The sequence below is a fragment of the Anas acuta genome, chromosome 11, assembly GCF_963932015.1.
Source record: "Anas acuta chromosome 11, bAnaAcu1.1, whole genome shotgun sequence".
In the NCBI taxonomy this organism is placed as follows: domain Eukaryota; kingdom Metazoa; phylum Chordata; class Aves; order Anseriformes; family Anatidae; genus Anas; species Anas acuta.
Genome location: NC_088989.1, coordinates 17,583,917 through 17,602,527, shown reverse-complemented (window position 1 = coordinate 17,602,527; position 18,611 = coordinate 17,583,917). Strand labels below are relative to the sequence as shown.

Here is an 18,611-nt window from a genome sequence, read left to right as displayed (position 1 = left end):
CTAGTACTGTTCAGTGCTTGCAGAAATATTCTGGGATAGGATTGAAATCACTGCAAGTTTTTCAGTGTTTATAAGGTCTCAAGCAGACCTCAAGAATCTCCTTCTGTCGCTGGAGAATGAAATGGAAGACAATGTCAACAAGTGCAAAGCAATACATGCCCAGGAAAAAATGACTTTCCTGATCTAATTGCATCTTTAAAAATAGGTGTTACCTCTAAGGTAACACATGGAAGATATTCTGATAGTTCTCTAAGAATGCAAGGTCAACATGAAAAGGAAATACAAATGTATGGAAGTATTACAGAAAGAACAGGGAAGAAACTGTGAAGATGTTATAGCACAGCACATCATGAGGTCTTTGTGGAACTGCAGCTTTCCACTGTCTCACCACAAACTGGACTGGAAATGATAAAGGGAAGGGCAAAAAAGGGGAATACAGAAAACTTGTGTGGGTCATACTGAGAAGCCAGAGATTCTTCTGAAACAGAGCAGTTTTGAAAAGGGTGTTCTCATGTGTTTTTTTTTAACCGGAGGGCTTGGGGAGGGGTTTAATAATAATGAAATTAAAATCTATCTACCTTTCATCAAATTAAGTTTGGTTTGAAATTCCTTGTGTCAGTCCCTTTCTCTAGGGAGAAGGTTGAGATCCGCCACACTGCTTTTAGTTCTGGTACTATATTTTATTTAATGCTAGTTTAGGGATCTGTACACTCTGCTGTACCTAAGGTTTTTGTATTTACCTAAAGTTCATATAAAAAAACCACCACTTAGAATGGAGGCTGCAGACATTTAAACTGTAATCACAATTACAGTTACTAGATAGCAAAAGCATTACAATGGAAACACCAAGAGATCACTTCCACTCTGAGATGCTGTGACTATGATAAACTGAAGATATATATGGATATATATATATGGATATATATATATCCATATATATTCAAGATATATATGGACATCTAAAGAAACTCTTTTGGGAGTATTTTGCTTTAAAATATTTTACTTACATACAGAAATCTTTAACAACACTGGACAGTTAACTTTATTTCAATTAGAATGACTACCCAGGTGTCAAATGAGCCCCATGTGAGAAAAATTCTGGTTTTTGTTCCTCCAAAATGTCACCATTACTAGGGAATGTACGAGATCTGTCATTGTTTGCCCTGCCTTAGGATAAGAAGTAAACTGTGATGTTTTTCTGTCAAGATTTTCTCATGTAAAGATTCCTACCCCTACCAGATAGTTATGAAATAGATTCTGTTCTCTGAGGTCTTGTGCAGGGGAAGTGGGAGAAGGCTTCAACTCACAAACCATCACAAACTTCATCATCCCTCCTTCTGGAAAACAGTCAGATAAGTGGGTTTCTTCTCCTTTAATTAGAAAGTAAAGGGCAGAATTGAGAAACTGTGGCACATTTATCACTCCATATGCCACTGTAAAGGCATGCCAAAAAGACTCAGGCATTTTTCAAGATAAACATGTCATCTACGTGTTTAGATTAAGCTAAACAAATATTTTCATCTCATTTTAAATCAAAACACCTATGATATTAAAAAGGTGCTTTTCTCCCTGTCACTATTCACTTCAGTCACTACATTTTAAACTAATTTTAGCCTGACTTGTTTTTTCTATCCAAAGACAATTGTGTCTTAGTATTCTCATCTTTCTTATTTTTTTTTTTTTAATTAATTGCCTGTATGACTCACCATTTTACTAATGTTTTTAACCAGGCTCTCCGGGCAGTAATTTTTTTAAGCTCTGAGTATTTTCCAGTAACTGGTCTAATATAACAGGCTAAAGATCCTTTTGAAAACCATTTTCACAAATTCCAAAAGGTGTCCGCTTAGACATAGGTGCTACCATTTTTATTTATTTATTTATTTTTAAGCATAGGAAGGGGGAATTGAATAGTCTGTGTTTGTTTACTGAATAGCTCTGACTCATCCTGCCCAAGCTGTCTCTGCTGCCAGCGAGGTGGAGGCATCCTGGAGAAAGCAGAAGGAGGAGGAAAGGGGAAAAGCACGAGCGCAAGGGAAAGCAAACATGATCACTGCAGACTGCATTCCCGAGTATACACAACAGGGAGCTGAATTAAGATCTTAAATCCCCAGTGTTAAGTGCTGCTTTCTGTGTTCAAAGATCAGAACTGTGTGCTGACATTCTAATTGGGAAAGGAAATACACAAAGGAAAAAAAAATGTAGCACTTTGCAAGCAAAATACTCCTCCTGCATTTTCTCACAGCCCCGTCTCCAAGCACATTTCAAAACATGGCATACAGAGTCATAGCTGCTTATGCCACGCTAGTTTGTTTTGCTTGAAATTTTGACATCATTTAATTTGATTATATCCAGCGGGTGAAAAGTTAATTGTTTGCTTGATTCAAGTGTCTTAAATACTTAGAATCCAAATACATGATTTCTCTGTATGCCTACAAACTTTGCAGAAAGTCAGTACATCTACATCAGAACTTGGCAAAAAAAATTGTAATACTTCTTTCAGGAACATGGATGATTCCTTCAAATCAAAACCAACAGGGATTTGTCTTCTAAGGTTTAACAGTTGTGAACAATTCTGCAAAACTCATGCAAACATCTCAGCCCCCCATGTAGTATTGGCTTGGTCTTCAGAGTCAGCTTTTGGAACTGTCCATGGCGCGCCTTGTCAGATGAAGGTGAGAATATTGTCTCTATCCCATCTCACCCAGTCCATTGGCTGCCATTTAGCTTTCCATCATATTCCTTAATAGAGAAGTTTGGGAAAAAAATATTCTAGAGTTACTTCTTGCGCCTGTAAACTGGAACTAAACTGTGCAAGTACTGCAGATGATTGATGGATAGAAGATTATTCAAATCACAGAACAGATGAGTGCTGAATATATACTATGAACAGAATCTTCCATATATTTCAGACAAATCATTACCTTGGTGAAGTCAGGCTAGTGACTCAGGTTCCAAGTGAGAATCTTCCTAATTTCAGAAATAAATCATCAAGAAGTAGGGTTACAATTTACAAACCCAAGGTTTTTTGTTCATTTGTTTTTTTAAGTGGAATAACAGAAAAAAGAAAAAAAGAAAAAAAAAAGTTATGTCTAATGAAATAGTGTTAGCACTTCCATTATAGAATTTTAATATTTAAAAGCATTTTTTAAATTTAACTGCTCTGATTTTAACTGCTGTGATAAGGATTTCTGGAAAATGTCACACAGCCTTGTGATTCACTGTATTTATCCAGCACTTTCCAGAAGCACCCTATGGGAACATTTCAGATTTTTTCACTGTTACAGATTTGGAGAAGAGCTGTGACTTAACACACCACTTTGTCATTCCTGCGCTACTCATGGGCATTGTGGAGTAGGAAAGCCTACCTTTCTGACTCCAGTTTAATCTTTTGCCCAAATACCTTAGCATTATGGCTAAGTGGTGACCTCTGCCTGCACTCAAGTTGGCAGAAGCTGTGAAATCGGGCTTTGCATCAGGCCAAGCCCAAGACAGCAAGCTTTTCTAAACTCAGGTGAGCAACAGCCCTGCCTTCTGCCAGTCCAGAGGGGGAAACGCAGCTACTGGGGGAATATTTCTTAGGCTTTGTGTGGGAAGGTTGGGCCAGTGTGAGTTAGCTCAATGAAATATTTTCCTTAAAGCCTCTAATTACCATCTGGCCAGGCAATAGAGCTCCTCAATTATTCTAACATTTTAGGAATTGCCTTTTTTAAAGAGAGTCCCTCTTGTAAAGCATGCTTGTTTTCCTTATTCTTGGTTAGAAAACATCAGTTTGTAGACTAAGGGCTTATGAAAAATGCTGCATTAATTCATCACAGAGTGGGTCAAATTATTTTTCATCTAAAGGGCCCACATACTCTTGGTGAAAAGGAGTATATGTCCTCTGGTTCAGCATGCGAGTGTGCACCTTTCACTGTTCCTGCTCCAGGTGCTAGCAGCTGATAAGCACATCCTTAAAAGTCAGGTCCGGAAGAATAAAAAGGCTGGTAGCAAGTTCACATAACAAGCAGACTCAACGGAACCAGTTACAAGCTTGTTTGGAAGCATTTTTTACTTTTTTTTTTTTTACAGTTTTCTCAGCTTTCTTGCTCCTCTTCATTACCCTGCTCCCTGAGGTGACTGGACTAGTTGCCCCCAGGCAGGATACCCGCAGGATGCAAAGAACTTCCCAGGAAGCAGCCATGGGAATGCTGGCTTAGCACTGCACATCGCCTCTTTTCACCACCCGTGGTATTACTACCTTCAACAGAGCTTTAGCAAGTTATCCACTTCACCACTTCACACAGCTGCATTTTCTTTCTTAGAATCTACAATATGGTTCCAAAATCCTTTTATCTTATCAGAGCTAATACGTGATTGATCCATGAATATCAGAAGATCATTTTCAATCAGAATGAAATTTCTGTTGTGGCATCTTAGTGGAAAGAAACCCCTTCAGAAGTAACAATGAAACAGTAAAAACTGCTTTGTTATAAACCCTGCTATGTTAGCTGCACTAAATCCTTTATTCTTTCCCCCTTACACACACATCCTCTTCTCTCTAAAATATCTTTAGTTGTAGGAAAAGCAAGCAATACTGTAGGACTGCTGGAAATAAAAGTGATGTTCAGCTATCAAACAACAAAAGCTTTCCATATACTTTGATATATGTTATCATTAATTATTTTCAAATCTAATGCCAGAATGAAGCAGCATGTTTTTAAAGTAGCCTCCAAATTTGACCAAGTGTAAAATCAAAGATTCAACACCATTAGACCCATTTACTTTTTCACAGAGCACTAGAAAGACACAGAGTTCTGTATTTTGCTCCTTCTGATGAGTCACTGCTTATGACACAAAGACATTGTGCAGACTTAGTGTCTTCATGAAGATTAAGTAGTCTCATGAAATGCAATTAGAATGAATGCGTACTTGTCAATTTGTAATTACATTCAGAACAAACTTTACATTAACAGCAAAATTAGAATAGGGAATTCGTCTGCCATATTATATCTGTCCAGCTCATTTCCGTACAGCAGTGGGCAGAGATTCAGAAGAGAACACTCCTTTCTGATTTCAGCAGTAATCAATTTATGTCCTGAAGAAAAAAAAAAAATGTAGTAGCACGCAGCCAGGTATTAGGGCTGTCTCTGAAAACACAGGGATATTTGGGTCATATCTACTGAATCAGATGCTTCTCACTGGCACGATGTTAACAGTGTCCCTGAATAGCCCAGTAAGTAAGCAAAAGGAAGGGATAAAAAAAAAAAGTACAGGAAGGGATCTACTAAGAGCAAATGAAGCTCATGTTTACTGTTCATTGAATGAGCGCTGAGGTTTGGGTACTAACCTACAGAATATGCTGGTCAGGCAAAGATAGACAAGCAGTCCAGCCAGCCCTCCACCACTACTTTTCTGATAAATTGATCTTAAATATCTAGACCAAGATTTATTTATTTATTTTGCTATTTAGTACTTCTATTTGTACCCCAGACAACTAACTCATAGCATTACTCCTACTTCATTTTCTTTGGAAAGTGTAGCAAAAAAGCATAACTTTTTATGATCTTATTGATTGCCTCTTCCTCTGCTTCTTGACCCGGTTACATCCACCACTTGGGCATAAAGATACACTGATTTCTTTCAAATCTTATTTAATGAAGAGCTGTTAGAAGAAACTGCTAGTTTGGCTGTTCTGAAGCATGCTGTGTGTTGCTACAGGACATAGCTACAGGGCTGCAAATGTTTAAAGCCATGTCTCTAGCACAGATCAGTCATACAGGCAAAAGCCAATACTTCTTCAGTTCTCCAAATCAGTTGATTCAATACTAAAAGAAGCATTCCAAATACTTGGCTTTGTCTTATATTGTCTTATATTGTTTGTTTTTAAACACACATAAATAATGAGTGCTGGTTACTATGCCCAGCACACTGTGTTTTAAAATTAAACTGTTTAATTACAAGTTTTCTTCAGAAGTTCTACAACATGCTTTAATTCCTCAACACTGAAATACACGCGCATGCAGTCAAGTACAAGACATTTTGCACATAAAAAAAGTGCAGCTATTTCACATAGAAATATTCAGTCTCTCTGCACAGGTAAGCAAGATGCACAGGGTAACAGAAAATTTGAGACAAGAATAAGAGGTACAAATAGGATTTTGTACTTCTATTGTACTAACGCACTTTACCCTCAACACTCATAAATGGTAAGGAGAGTCAAAATTAAGTCAATTTTAGCATTAACCTGTTATTCAGCTACTGCAGGCAGTCTTAAATTATGGCCCTTATAAAATCATGTATTACAAGCAAAGATTTTAACTGTCAAGACCATGTCAAAAGCAGTCAGGAACGTGTATCAGAAATTCTGAGTTTCTATATGGCAAGTTAAAGACTTAAGACTATTATACAACTACGCAAGAGCTCAACAAAAAAAAAAACACATTTTTATCTAGTTATACTAATTTATACATTTCCTAGTCAAAGCTATAAATAAGTTATCTATACATTTATTTATAAACCACCCATCAGCATCTTGTTAAAATCAAGATTGTTACAGACATAAATGAAATGCCAGACTGAGCTGAAATTCTCTTCTAGAGCAAGCCAAAAAACTACTTGCTGCTGTGAAAGAGGAGGACCTTGATTTTCTTTTTGATCTCTGTTGCTTCTCTAACTCCCAAACACGTTCAACCGTTGCTTGCCTGAGGCCCATCTGGTGCTTGTCTGCTGATGGGAGCCTTGACAGCTGAATTCAGATCACAGCATTTTCCAGGTGATTGAACTGCCTCAGCCTACCTTGCCTGCAGGCAATGGCCAGAGCCTTCTGTCCAGAGAGGGTGAAGGGAGGCTCGGGATCATGGCAAAGAATGAACAGGAATGAGCAAAGTGTGAGACCTTTCTCCTTTGGTACCAGAAGAACTGTCAATACAGTGCAAGTCCATGAAGTTACAACCTTGTTTAATATTAAAGTTCTACTTTTTCCACTTAAAAACTGTTGAAACTCATATCATTTAAATATGGCCTGATATTTGCCTATAAGGCTTATATGCAAAAATACATCATATGTATCAAAATGGAGATTAAAAAATTCTAAAAGCCTTGTCTGTTCCCAGTTGAAGAGGTAGCCACACATTATGTTTCCCATCTTACATGTTCTGTACTTCTGAAGTTCTTAATATAGACTTTCAACAGAAGCTAATGATTCTAGTAACTCTCAACTGTACTACATTAAAATTTGGAAACAGTATAAATGAAGAAAGATTTCATTTGTTTTAATCTGAAATGTCTGCATTTCTAATTTTCTTATTTGTATTTGAAGTTCTGACTTGGTGCTCTTTTCAAATAAGCCTTTTGACTTCATCAGGTTCATTCTCCATTGCTGCTGTTCTACCACATCGCACATGAGAAAGAACCAAGATTTTCTTTCCATTGCTTGTTTTACAACACTGGCAGACACAAAACTTTTTTTCTGTTTGCCAGAAAAGTCTACTACTTACTACTCTAGTAAGCATGCTAGAGTTCATCTAGTTCATTTTTCAACAAAGACTATTTTTCTCTCTCATTAAAAAAAAAAAAAAAAGCATGAGTATAAACAGAAATCAAAAAACAACCACCTTGGTCTTCCTTTGGACTTCAAGGCTCAGTCTCCAGCAAATAAATGGAAAGGACAAGTCTGACCTATTGGAAGAAAAGCAGTCTTTTTCTAATTCTCTATAACAAGGTGCTGGCAGGAGGACGTATTTAGGTACATGGTGCACCCCGCAGCCTTGCTGAGTCAGACACACTGCCATAACCTCGGCTGCTTGGCAAACTCTGCAGCGAGGTGAGGCAGGTTCTGCGATTCCGGACTTTTGCCAAGAAAATAAAGCAAGGGCACCTAACAGGAGATGCATCCTCTTATCACTTATACATGAGCTGTCTGTCTTCACATCACTTTCAAAAAAAACCAACAAACAAAGAGGTAAGCTTTGGGGGGGGGGGGGAGAGAGAGAGAGGTCCTTGTTTTCAATTTGTTCTGTTTGATTTTAAGGATACAACAATCTGTACACCATGGAAACTCTTCTAGACTGTACATGTTGCTATAGGAACAGCTTATTTCACTTACACAGCTCTCTCAAACAGAGAAATTGAGTAAATGCACAAATCAACAACTGCAAAACTGATTATTCTTTTCAAGTTCATTTTTGAGCAGACCAAGTTTTAAGAGAAATGAATCAGCCAGACATTTGGCAGCTGTCTGAATACAAATTCAATGGGCATCTGAAATAATATCTTTAAATAAACCATGTAATACACTCACTGGCTATTGAAATCTCCTTGTTACTCAGTATATGACCATTTCTGAAGTGATTTCTCACTAGTAAAGAGCCTTACAGAACAAGGGTCTATTTTGCACTTGAAGAAAAAGTCACAATATTTCAGTAATATACAATACATAAGCAGAAGAAACAGCCCGTTTTCCTGTCAGCCAAGATACAGTGAAACGAATGTGTGTATTTAAGTCATGAAGGTGTCTTGCAGTGTAGGCACAGCACCACAGATCCCATCATTAACTCACACTGAACCCATAAAGGCACTTCAATACGGGTTACACATATCAGTGAAGAATATATTCAGAGGCAGGGAAAGAAAATTTCAATGAAGTTATACAATTTGTTTCTGAATAAATAATAATAATTTAAAAAAAAAAGATTGAGAAAAACATCAGATTCTGAATTTGAACTTTGTTTTTAAAGGCTAGGACTTGTATAAATGTAGGCCAATCGAATGTTCATTTCTTACAGTTTTTTAATGCTCAGTATGTTTGATCACTACAAATTTTCTGTTACTGTTCAAATATAATAAAAAACACTCATTATTCCATGACCAGAAAATTACAGCAATTTGGAATTTGGTGGAAGACTTCACAGTCCATGAGCAAATCACTTTCTGAAGTTTTGTGACACTAAATATTATAGACATTGTTTCATGAACAAGACCTACAAAATCAAGACTAAAGCCTGTTACTGAAATAAAAACAGCACCCACAAATAAGAAAGCTATGTTTCCGTAATATAACACAGGCCTTCCCTTCTGCATTAACAAACTGCTGAGTGGGGACAGGACCAAGAAAGCATGGGGCTGACAGACAGAGCAGTGATGCTTCTTCCTGGGGAAAGCCAGACTTACCTGTCCACATTCTCCATGGAATCTCTGGGTGCACAAGACCTCCGGGCAACTGGAACAGCTCAAGGTGAACATTGCCAAAATCTACAGTGCAAGATGTGGGAGCTAGAGTTCAGGCTGGATTTATCAGAGCTTGGAGAAAATGGAAAAAAATAATAATAATAATATGGGCTGTTTTATTCTGAAGGGGAAAACAGAAGCATGCAGTGAGTTGGAGAAATGAACGGGGGTGGGTGAGGGTACACTGAAGGAAGTGGATGAGAAAGAAAGGGGGAAAAATGTAAAGTAAAGTGATGAAATAATTGCCGGCACACTTACAGTATGAAAAGTACCCCCAAGAAAGATATATACATGAACAATTTTGGACATTTGATTTAACTAAAGATGGACATTCCTCTGTGGGTAAATTTTAGCTGGGAGCGGTGTTTATGTCTGTCTGAATCTCAAAGCAGTTTTTGCTACCTGCAGAATACACAAGACCTGAATTTTTGATGCCTGAATAGAAAGTGAATCTGTGACTGCATTTTAAATTGTGGCTATGCTGCAGAAAGTCAGGATCTTCTCTGGCATTTTCGCTAGCTCACCTTCCCTTCAGGATAGCACAATTATTCTTTCTTACACTTTATTTTAATATTCTTCGTCCTTGAGCTGTATTAAGGATATGACTACATTGAGAAAGAGCCTTTGCTCACAGTATTACTGTAGCTAGCAGAAAAAAAAAGATTTTTTTGCATAGCCACAGGCCAGATAAACACCAACTCTTACACTCTGCTCCACAGCAGGCGTTACTACAGGCAAAACAAACTTACGGAACTGATGGCATGCATCCACTCGGATCAGACCTCAGAAGAAGCTGTGCTGTAGGCCGGCAGAAAGTTTCATAACACAGTAAGAGTCTTCTGCTGAAGATGACTCCAATATATTTTCCTCTGTTTGTTCTGTGGAAAACATCTTTTGGTATTTTGTAGCTCTGTTTTTTCCCCCAGTGCTCTTTGTAAATGAAAAACAACGTTTGCTTCATGATTCATTTTTGTCTGAGATCTTTGCACATGTCACCATGTAAAAAAAAAGTGCTCGGTGCCAAGCTGTGGAGTATCCCACATTGCCACTGACTTTCGTTATTTGATTACTTAAACTACATATCTGGTTTTTAAACCTGAGAACTATATGTCTGCAAGTCATAGAGGGCTTTAAAGTCTAACCCTAAGATATTCATAAATATTGTGCTATGCTATTAATGAAGGAAGTTTCTTTTCTTTTCTTTTTTAATTTTAAATATAGTTCCCAGGATGTCAATAGAAACACTTGACATTCATTCTAGCTCTGGAATGGAGCAGTCCTAAAGAAGCGAGATCTAAGCTAGCTTAATTGGCTTGAATTCTTCACAAATTTGGCTTAAAGTGGGTGAACTACTCAGTCAATACAGTATTTTGGGAGACTGTGCATTTTGTTCTGAAAACATGAATTTTGAGTGCTGGCATTTCAATTCTCTTGGAAGACAGCAGAAAGATAGATCTGAGAAGTGATCCTCCTACATGGCCAGAGACCAGCAGCAGAATGCACGAAGGAGCTGTGCTAACTGCTTCTGCACTTCTGCCAGGGAACATTTTACCTTGAAAAACTCACAAGATGCTTTGTTATCAGACAGTTAACTATTCAGATTGCCTTTAACAGTAAAAATGTACACATTTTATAGGAATGTCATTTCCGTGGAGAGCTATATATACACACACACATACACACACACAAGCGCGCACCAAAACCTAAGATGGACAGATTTCACATAGCCAAGCTTGGTCCAAACACAGATGGACTTTAATCTTGTCCCCAAGCAATAATGATCCAGTATATATATCTATATGTACAGGATTCTACATTTAAATGCAGGATACCTCTAAAGAGATTAAAGCCATCTTTCATCTGATACAGGAATATTTTTCTCCTTTGTAATACATAAATAAGTCTGCCTGTAGGTAGTCACTTTTGACCTCTTAGCAGCATATTGAAATGGAAACCTTAGAGTACTTACCATGTAAAAAACCTAAAATATATAAATATATACAAATGAATATAGTGCTGCCCAAATCTTTAAAAAAAATACTCTCCAATATTCAAGACTATCAGAGTAACACATCAAATTTGGGCTTTCACGACCTATATCACCACTTACACTGAAAAAGGGTTAACAGCAACTTACTGTAGGAAGATCTCAAAATAACATATCAAAGATTTCTGACCCATGTATGCATAGAATAATTAGTTCACACAGCGTTAATGAAGCCCCATACAATCGATTTCTTTGGTGAAGAGTTAGCAGAGCTGTATAACCCTGCCTAAGCCTCGGTTTCCTCAACAATCAATACACGTCTAAATCCTGACATTATTACTGCACAGAGAGACCCTTTCTAGAGCTGCCTCCACAAACCTTTTTAGCTTTACAAAAGTCTAATATAGAAGTGAAATGCTTGATTTTTTCTACTTAGAAACATTTGTTATTCTCATTTACTATGAAGACATAAGATAAACAACTAGTCCAGGAATCATCTGAATTTTAACTGTGTTTTAAGACACTGCTAATTAGAACCTAAGAAAGGCACTAAAAATACCCAGACATGCAGCTGACATCTTCCTGATCCAACTTCAGAACCTTCTGTGCTAACTTAGAAGCAGTGACTAACACAAGTGCTTTCAGTGTATGCTTTGCCATGAACAGTCACGTACAAGAACTATTTTTTCCAAAATAAGATGGATAACGGAGTTAAAAAATTTTCTTCTCCTGAAAACAAATAATTGCTGAGGTCATTCAAGAATTCAGTGAACAGAACAAGTGTCCAAAAGTTAATATACCCAGAAATCAGTAATTTTTAGTAGCTGGGAAACAGCTATTCTGATCTGTATTCAAGGTTTATCAATGCAAATGATTTTTATTTATTTAATCAAAAGCTTTCCTGTTTTTTTTCTTTCTTTTTTCTTTTTTTTTTTTTTTCTTTTAGGCTTCTGGTAAAAGACTTTCCTTCGGCTTTGACAAAACAGAAAATGAAAAACAATCGTTCAAGAAGTAAATCTAAAAGGTACAGAAATTTTCAGGAACACTACTAAGTCAGAAAGAACAGAACTTTTTGGTCTGTGCATCATACAACACTTCAATATTGTTGTTATTTCAGGTTAAAGTGAAATACGACCTCAATATTTACAAGGTATTTCCTGGACACAAGATTCATATGCTAGTAGTAAGTTACTCTTCTGATTTCTCTTGTTTTGCATCTACCTACACTCTTAGGCAACAGCTAAAAATCTCCAACAAGAAGAAAATTTTAGAGGAATCTAAGTATACTACAACTAAGCTAACCTTTCTCATTGCCGAAAACAAGTGAGTTTGGTAGAAGGGTATCATACTTTTTGTACATTTTTTATTAGTGAATAAAAGAAGGGAATGAGAAGAAAATACCAACTTGCTGAATAGTTTTCAGGTACTCAGAGAGTCAGTTAAAACAGAGATCCATTAGAAGTAGAGAATTAAATATTTTTTCCCAGTAACTTGTGAAGTGAAACAAAGTACCTCTTCAGTAGGAAAAAGTGCCTAATAGTCTTGGGAACAATTTGCTTCTAAATTATTATTTGTTAGCTAACAACAGTCACCATAATCAGAAGAAAAACAGAGTACAAACAAAGTATAACCCAATATTTTTAGGACATTAAAATAAGCCGAAGTAATCCACTCTATTCTTTTTTAAAAATATGTAAGTTTTTCTGTAATACTTACTTATACACAGGATTATTAAAAATGTTACAAAGTGGTTTTATGTAGATCCAAATAGAGCTGAGTGATATGCATCCTGACCCTTCACACGTAGTTTTCAATTTTTGATCCTTTGATGACAAGTAGAAATATAGTCTCCTGCTAATCCTAAGCACCAGGGCAAGTAGGTCAGCATGTCCAAATGCAAACGGTTCTAAAGAATAACCTTTTATTTAGCATTTGAAATGAATCGCTTATCCACAATTCACTGCTTTTTTACTACATTTCATCATGCAGTTGTCAGCCCTTGGAGCACAGTACTATAGTAATACAAAATGAAGGTTTAAGAACCAAAAGTAAACTAAATTTCACCTTAGGGGCAACTGCATGGGCTTTAGGTCCTGTCCAACCCAAACCATGCTATATAATCTATAATACAAGTGAGTGTTCTCAGAAACAATAAATTAAAATCTAGAGCCTCATTTGGATTAGAACCCAGAAAGGAAAAAGTGCTGTAATCAAGATTATGAAGGACAAAAGAATCTTCCTGATTAAGGCAAAACTATTTGTAAAAAATGAAATAAGTTGCTTTAAAATGACATTTTGAAAATCATTAACTGTGTGGCAGTTATTGTCTAGGTCTACACCTTCACCCATTTTTATCCCATTTTGCACATCTGGCACTTTGCTTTCTTCCCTCATTGCTTAACTTGCCTGGCCAGGTAAAGGAAAGCAGCAGTAAACTACTTGTTTAGTGACAGAATTGCAAAAAGGATTGTGGGAGATGAGCTCGTTGTGCTTTCACGCAGCCCACACAAGCATTAGCTTAAAATATCACTGTAATGTATTTTTCAGTGTCACTTGCTGTTTATTCAGCTTAATGATCCTTTCAACTTTTTCTAGTGCACAGAATTTCAATGCTGCTTTAGCAATAGATGATAATGAGAATGTGCAACTTGGACTGGCTACAGTTATTAGGCTAATAAATAATCTCCTGTATTGAAACTACAATGGCCTTACTTATGAACAGATTCAAAATATTAGTATAGTGGTAATAATAAGTTAGTTAAACACACTTGAATTCAAATTGGTACAAAGTGTGTTAGAGGAACTTTACTGTACTACAGCAAACTACAAAATCTTACTCTCACAAACTGTTATGTAAGGAAATGCATCTATGCTAGTCAACTCTTGATCAACTCAAATTCAGAGAAATATTAAGGAGCCATTGCAGAATACACAGTAGGCATTCAAAATTTCAACTTATTACACCCTCAGACTAATACACTTGCCATCTACACACGTCATAGGAAAAACAAGTCCTTAATAAGTGTTATGGTTAATTACACAACATACTGTTTCACTTAGAATTACTGATGAAAGATTAAAAATGAGGATGTAGGGAGACATCCTATTACAGCCAATGTCCCTGGAAGCAATACCACTTTTATTTGTTACTGCTGTCACCTTCAGGAGGTGTTTCATCACTTACCTTACTACTTCTGTGAGTACAAGTCAGCATCTGGTATTGCTCTAGGTTATTGTCACTACAAATACAGTTAGAGTTCCATTATCTTTCTAGAGCCGGGGTTGTTAATAATTCAAGAGTTTTAAGATTGGTGGCAGTGAACACAGGATAATGTATGGCTCCTGTTTGTTCCATCTACTAGAGGCACGAGGGAACACCTTGACTTGCCGCTGTCTGATATCACCACAGAAGAGGAAAAAATATAAAAAGTGAAATGCGCTTGTTGACATTTTCCTTGTCATTGTTACCCAAATACGGCAAATAAAGTGCAACTTCCTTAAAAGCTCTCAGGTAGGACACTGGTTTAAAGCATTTGGTAAGGAAAGTGACAGTCCTACCGATCATTTTGGAATAACAGGGGCTCCCAGCTCCCCCAGGGTTTCAGCTGGCAACATGTGATGCGTGGGTTTATGTGGAGGTCAGCTCCCCACGGCTTAAATATTGCTGGAATTAACTAATGAATTGGCCTGGAGTAAAATAGCAATACAGCACCTGCAAGAAAACAGCAGTTTGTCTCTCAGTGTTTCAGTGCATCCCACAAGTGTTAGTGTTCACCTGGAAAATTGAGTTTTCCATACAATACCAGCCTGTCACAGAAATCCCTTCCTGCCTAGAACCAGGAGGCAGACAGAACCGAAGACAGAGGGAGAGCCAGATTTTCAATACTAAACTGGTTTTGGTACTAACCACATTTTTATTTTTATTTATTTGTTTACTATAATCATTGTTAGGTAATAATCAACTTGTTTATTGCAATGGGTAACGATCTCAGCAAAAGAAGAGTAATTCTTATGGTGATAACGGAGCTGGTTTCAGCAACAGGTCTGGAAGAGGCACCTGGAAGTACCCAGCTGTTTCTCTGTTCTTGTCAGAAGGTAGCCCCTTGGATACTGAGTCACAATGTCACAAATAAGCTTGTGGGGGGTAAAGGGAAAGGTTTACTAACAAAATGGAACAAGCCATGAGAGTTCCCTAAACACTTCTAAGTGGCCTTGTACCTTAAACTCTTCAAACCTAAGAAAAAAGATTTTGAACTCCCCCACTCTCTTGTTTAAAATTGATATTTTCAGTTAAAATCCCCAGGAGGTAAATTACCAGGAGGTAACTCAGGTGTGAGACAGAAAAAGAGGACATCTGGTGGCATTTGATGTCACCGTATACAAACAGCAAGCCAATTCACACCTACGTGCAGCTGCACCAGCAAGAGTTAATAAATATAATGCATGCTTTTAGACAAAATATGTAGTTTTAACTGAGGGAAAAAAAAATAATACAGAAACAGATTTAAAACAAACAATATGATACTAGTTTCTGGTTCCAGATGCTGCCACTACTACAAAAAATTACTCTTTATACATTATAATGGTTACAGACACAAGTACTAACTGTCCCCATAGGAGGCTGCCATCTCCAGCAGACATGTGCTATGGAAAGGTAGGACAGATTTCCCATTACTATAAAGAACACAAAGTTGTCGGTTTCATTGGAGGGATATCCATGGAGACGAAACCAGAAGGGAAAACAGAAAGAGATTTTTCTTAGGAAGCAGCACCACCACAGCTGAGGTACTTACACCACCTAAAATGCAGCACTGCTTACACTATGGAGACCAAATGCTGACCAGGTATCTCAGAAATCTGAGCCCAGTTCCAAACTATCAGATCAACTCGTGTATTGACAGACTGTATGTATTAAGAACTCTGTATTGAGTTCATGAGAACAGTTATTTCTGAACTAGAAATGAAGATTTTGGTATTAAGATAACTGTGAAGATTTGACATTGAAACCTTCTACAGCATGGAGCTTAGCATATGTGCTGAGCAGCACCTACCAACCACTTGGAATTCAGACACTGAACAGTCAATATCTGGGAGATTCCTTGACTCCGAGGAACTAGAGAACACCATGGCAGGGTAGAAACAGAAATTACACTTACAAATAAGCTTTCTAGTTATGTGGCAGGCTACATGCATTTTACTGCCTGTGGCAAAGAATGAGAAAAAAAGGCTGAAGTTTAGACTTCTGTCATGCTCTCTCATGAGAAATATGCTACAGTATTAGAATTTCCTTGTCTGAAAGAGAAAGAATAAAAGCAAAAGAAGACTGTGACATACAGAATATTGTACTTTTACTACACAGCTTTAATACATGGAATCAATCACAGACAAGATTTAAAGGGAGATTTTTTTTTTTGGGGGGGGGGGGGAAGTACTTGTATCTTTCAAAGTAGCACTGTCAATAAATGAAGAAATCTTACCGTCTCTCTTGCTTCCACCAGCACAAACATGTGTGGTAAAGCACATTGGTGACCTGGTTAAAACTAGACTGTTTTAAAAAAAAAAAAAAAGTTGGCTTTAACCCACATCAATTCTCCAATCTGTTGCGATATGCAGCCACGCAAACACCTACACTGGTAAAAACGGATAGAAGAAAACTGCTCCCTGCAACAGCAGTGCTGGCTGACAGTGTAAATGAGACTTAAGACCTTCTGGTGTTTGCAGATTTTCTTACCAAAGTTAGCAAAGTAAAAGTTAAACTGAAGAACAGATTAGAGGCCAAGTTAAAAGTTGGTATAAGACATAAAATAACTTCATAAACTTCATATAGACTCTTTATAGGTTACAAGTCACAAACTATTAGTCTCAAAGCTACTTGTGCTAATGGAAACAAAATGAATTTAAAAGTCAGTAATGTACGTAAGAAACATATCTCAGATTTAATCTAAAATACATAAAAGCCAGTTAAGGAAATACACAGAAGAACATAGTGGTAGGAAAGCTATAAATCAAGATCTGAAGTTATATATAAAAATAAAAAAATAAATAAAAATCCACCTTGGGTGCCTCAAATAGAAGTTCTGAGCTGGTAAGATCAAGATTTGTGTAGAAAATTCGAGAATACTTTGACAACATCATTACCCACGTTTTCTTTAAGAACACAACCACTCAAACAAAAATATTCCAGAGGTATTTTTCGCTCCAGAGACTGCTTTGCTAACTTAGTTTTAAATACTAGTAAACACCATAACAATTGCCCTTTGGAATGCTACTAGATTGTTCACTTGCAAACCAGTTTTTCATTTATTATTACTTATTAGAATAAGGTCATTCTAGGTCAATACTATCCATCCACCCACACCCTACATAAAATATATATTTCAAGATCTTCTACTTTTGTTTTGATTTCATAAAGTTAGACTTACCCAAGGGAGATCTAGGAGACCTGTTGGACAGCAGCTTAGGGGAAAGGGACCTGGGGGTCCTGGGTGGACATCGGGATGACCACGAGGCAGCACTGTGCTCCTGTGACCAAGAAGGCCGATGGCATCCTGGGGTGTATCAGAAAGGATGTGGTTAGTAGGTCAACAGAGGTTCTCCTTCCCCTCTACTCTGCCCTGGTGAAACCACATCTAGAATATTGCATCCAGTTCTGGGTCCCTCAGTTCAAGAAGGACAGGGAACTGTTTGAGACAGTCTAGCACAGAGCCACGAGGATGATTAAAGGAGAGGAGCATCTCCCTTGTGAGGAGAGGCTGAGGGAGCTGGGCCTCCCTAGCTTGGAGAAGAGGAGATTGAGGGGTGACCTCATTAATGTTTATAAATGTGTAAAGGGCAAGCATCAGGAGGATGCAGCCGGGTGCTTCTCAGTGACATCTAATGAGACAAGGGATGATGGCTGCAGGCTGGAACATAGGAGGTTCCACTTAAACATAAGAAGCTTCTTCATGGTGAGGGTGACAGAACACTGGAACAGGCTGCCCAGAGGGGTTGTGGAGTCGTCTTCTCTGCAGACGTTCAAAACCCGCCTGGACGTGTTCCTGTGTGACCTGATCTAGGTGTTCCTGCTCCAGCAGGGGGATTGGACCAGATGATCTTTCAAGGTCCCTTCCAATCCCTAACATCGTGTGGTTCTGTGATAGTGTATTTTCTGTAATAACTACAGATGGTCTCATATATAACATTGCTTTTAAGCAGATGTATAATTCCAGTAATGTGTAAAGATCTAATCACATGTTTAAAGCCTCAGACTGGATGTTTAATGCCCCCCTTTTCTCATAACAGCATACAGCCTAAATGGGATGATTTGAAAGCCATAAAAACATGAAAGATAACATGTGATCCTAAAGAAGACAGATGGAAGAAAGAATAAAATGTTGAGGAAACAAGATAGGCTTCCATCTCATAAACAATTTTTATGTAT

The 18,611-nt window shown here is 37.5% G+C and overlaps 1 long non-coding RNA gene across 1 annotated transcript; it reads right to left on the bottom strand.

Annotated features, from left to right (window-relative positions):
• Positions 1–5,563: 5,563 nt before the first annotated feature.
• On the bottom strand, positions 5,564–13,011 carry LOC137862501 (uncharacterized). The gene is made up of 4 exons (XR_011100323.1): positions 12,908–13,011; positions 9,148–9,276; positions 7,593–7,656; positions 5,564–6,897 (listed from the first exon to the last, which is right to left on the bottom strand). It is a non-coding gene; the product is annotated as an uncharacterized lncRNA (long non-coding RNA).
• Between the last annotated feature and the right edge of the window lie 5,600 nt (positions 13,012–18,611).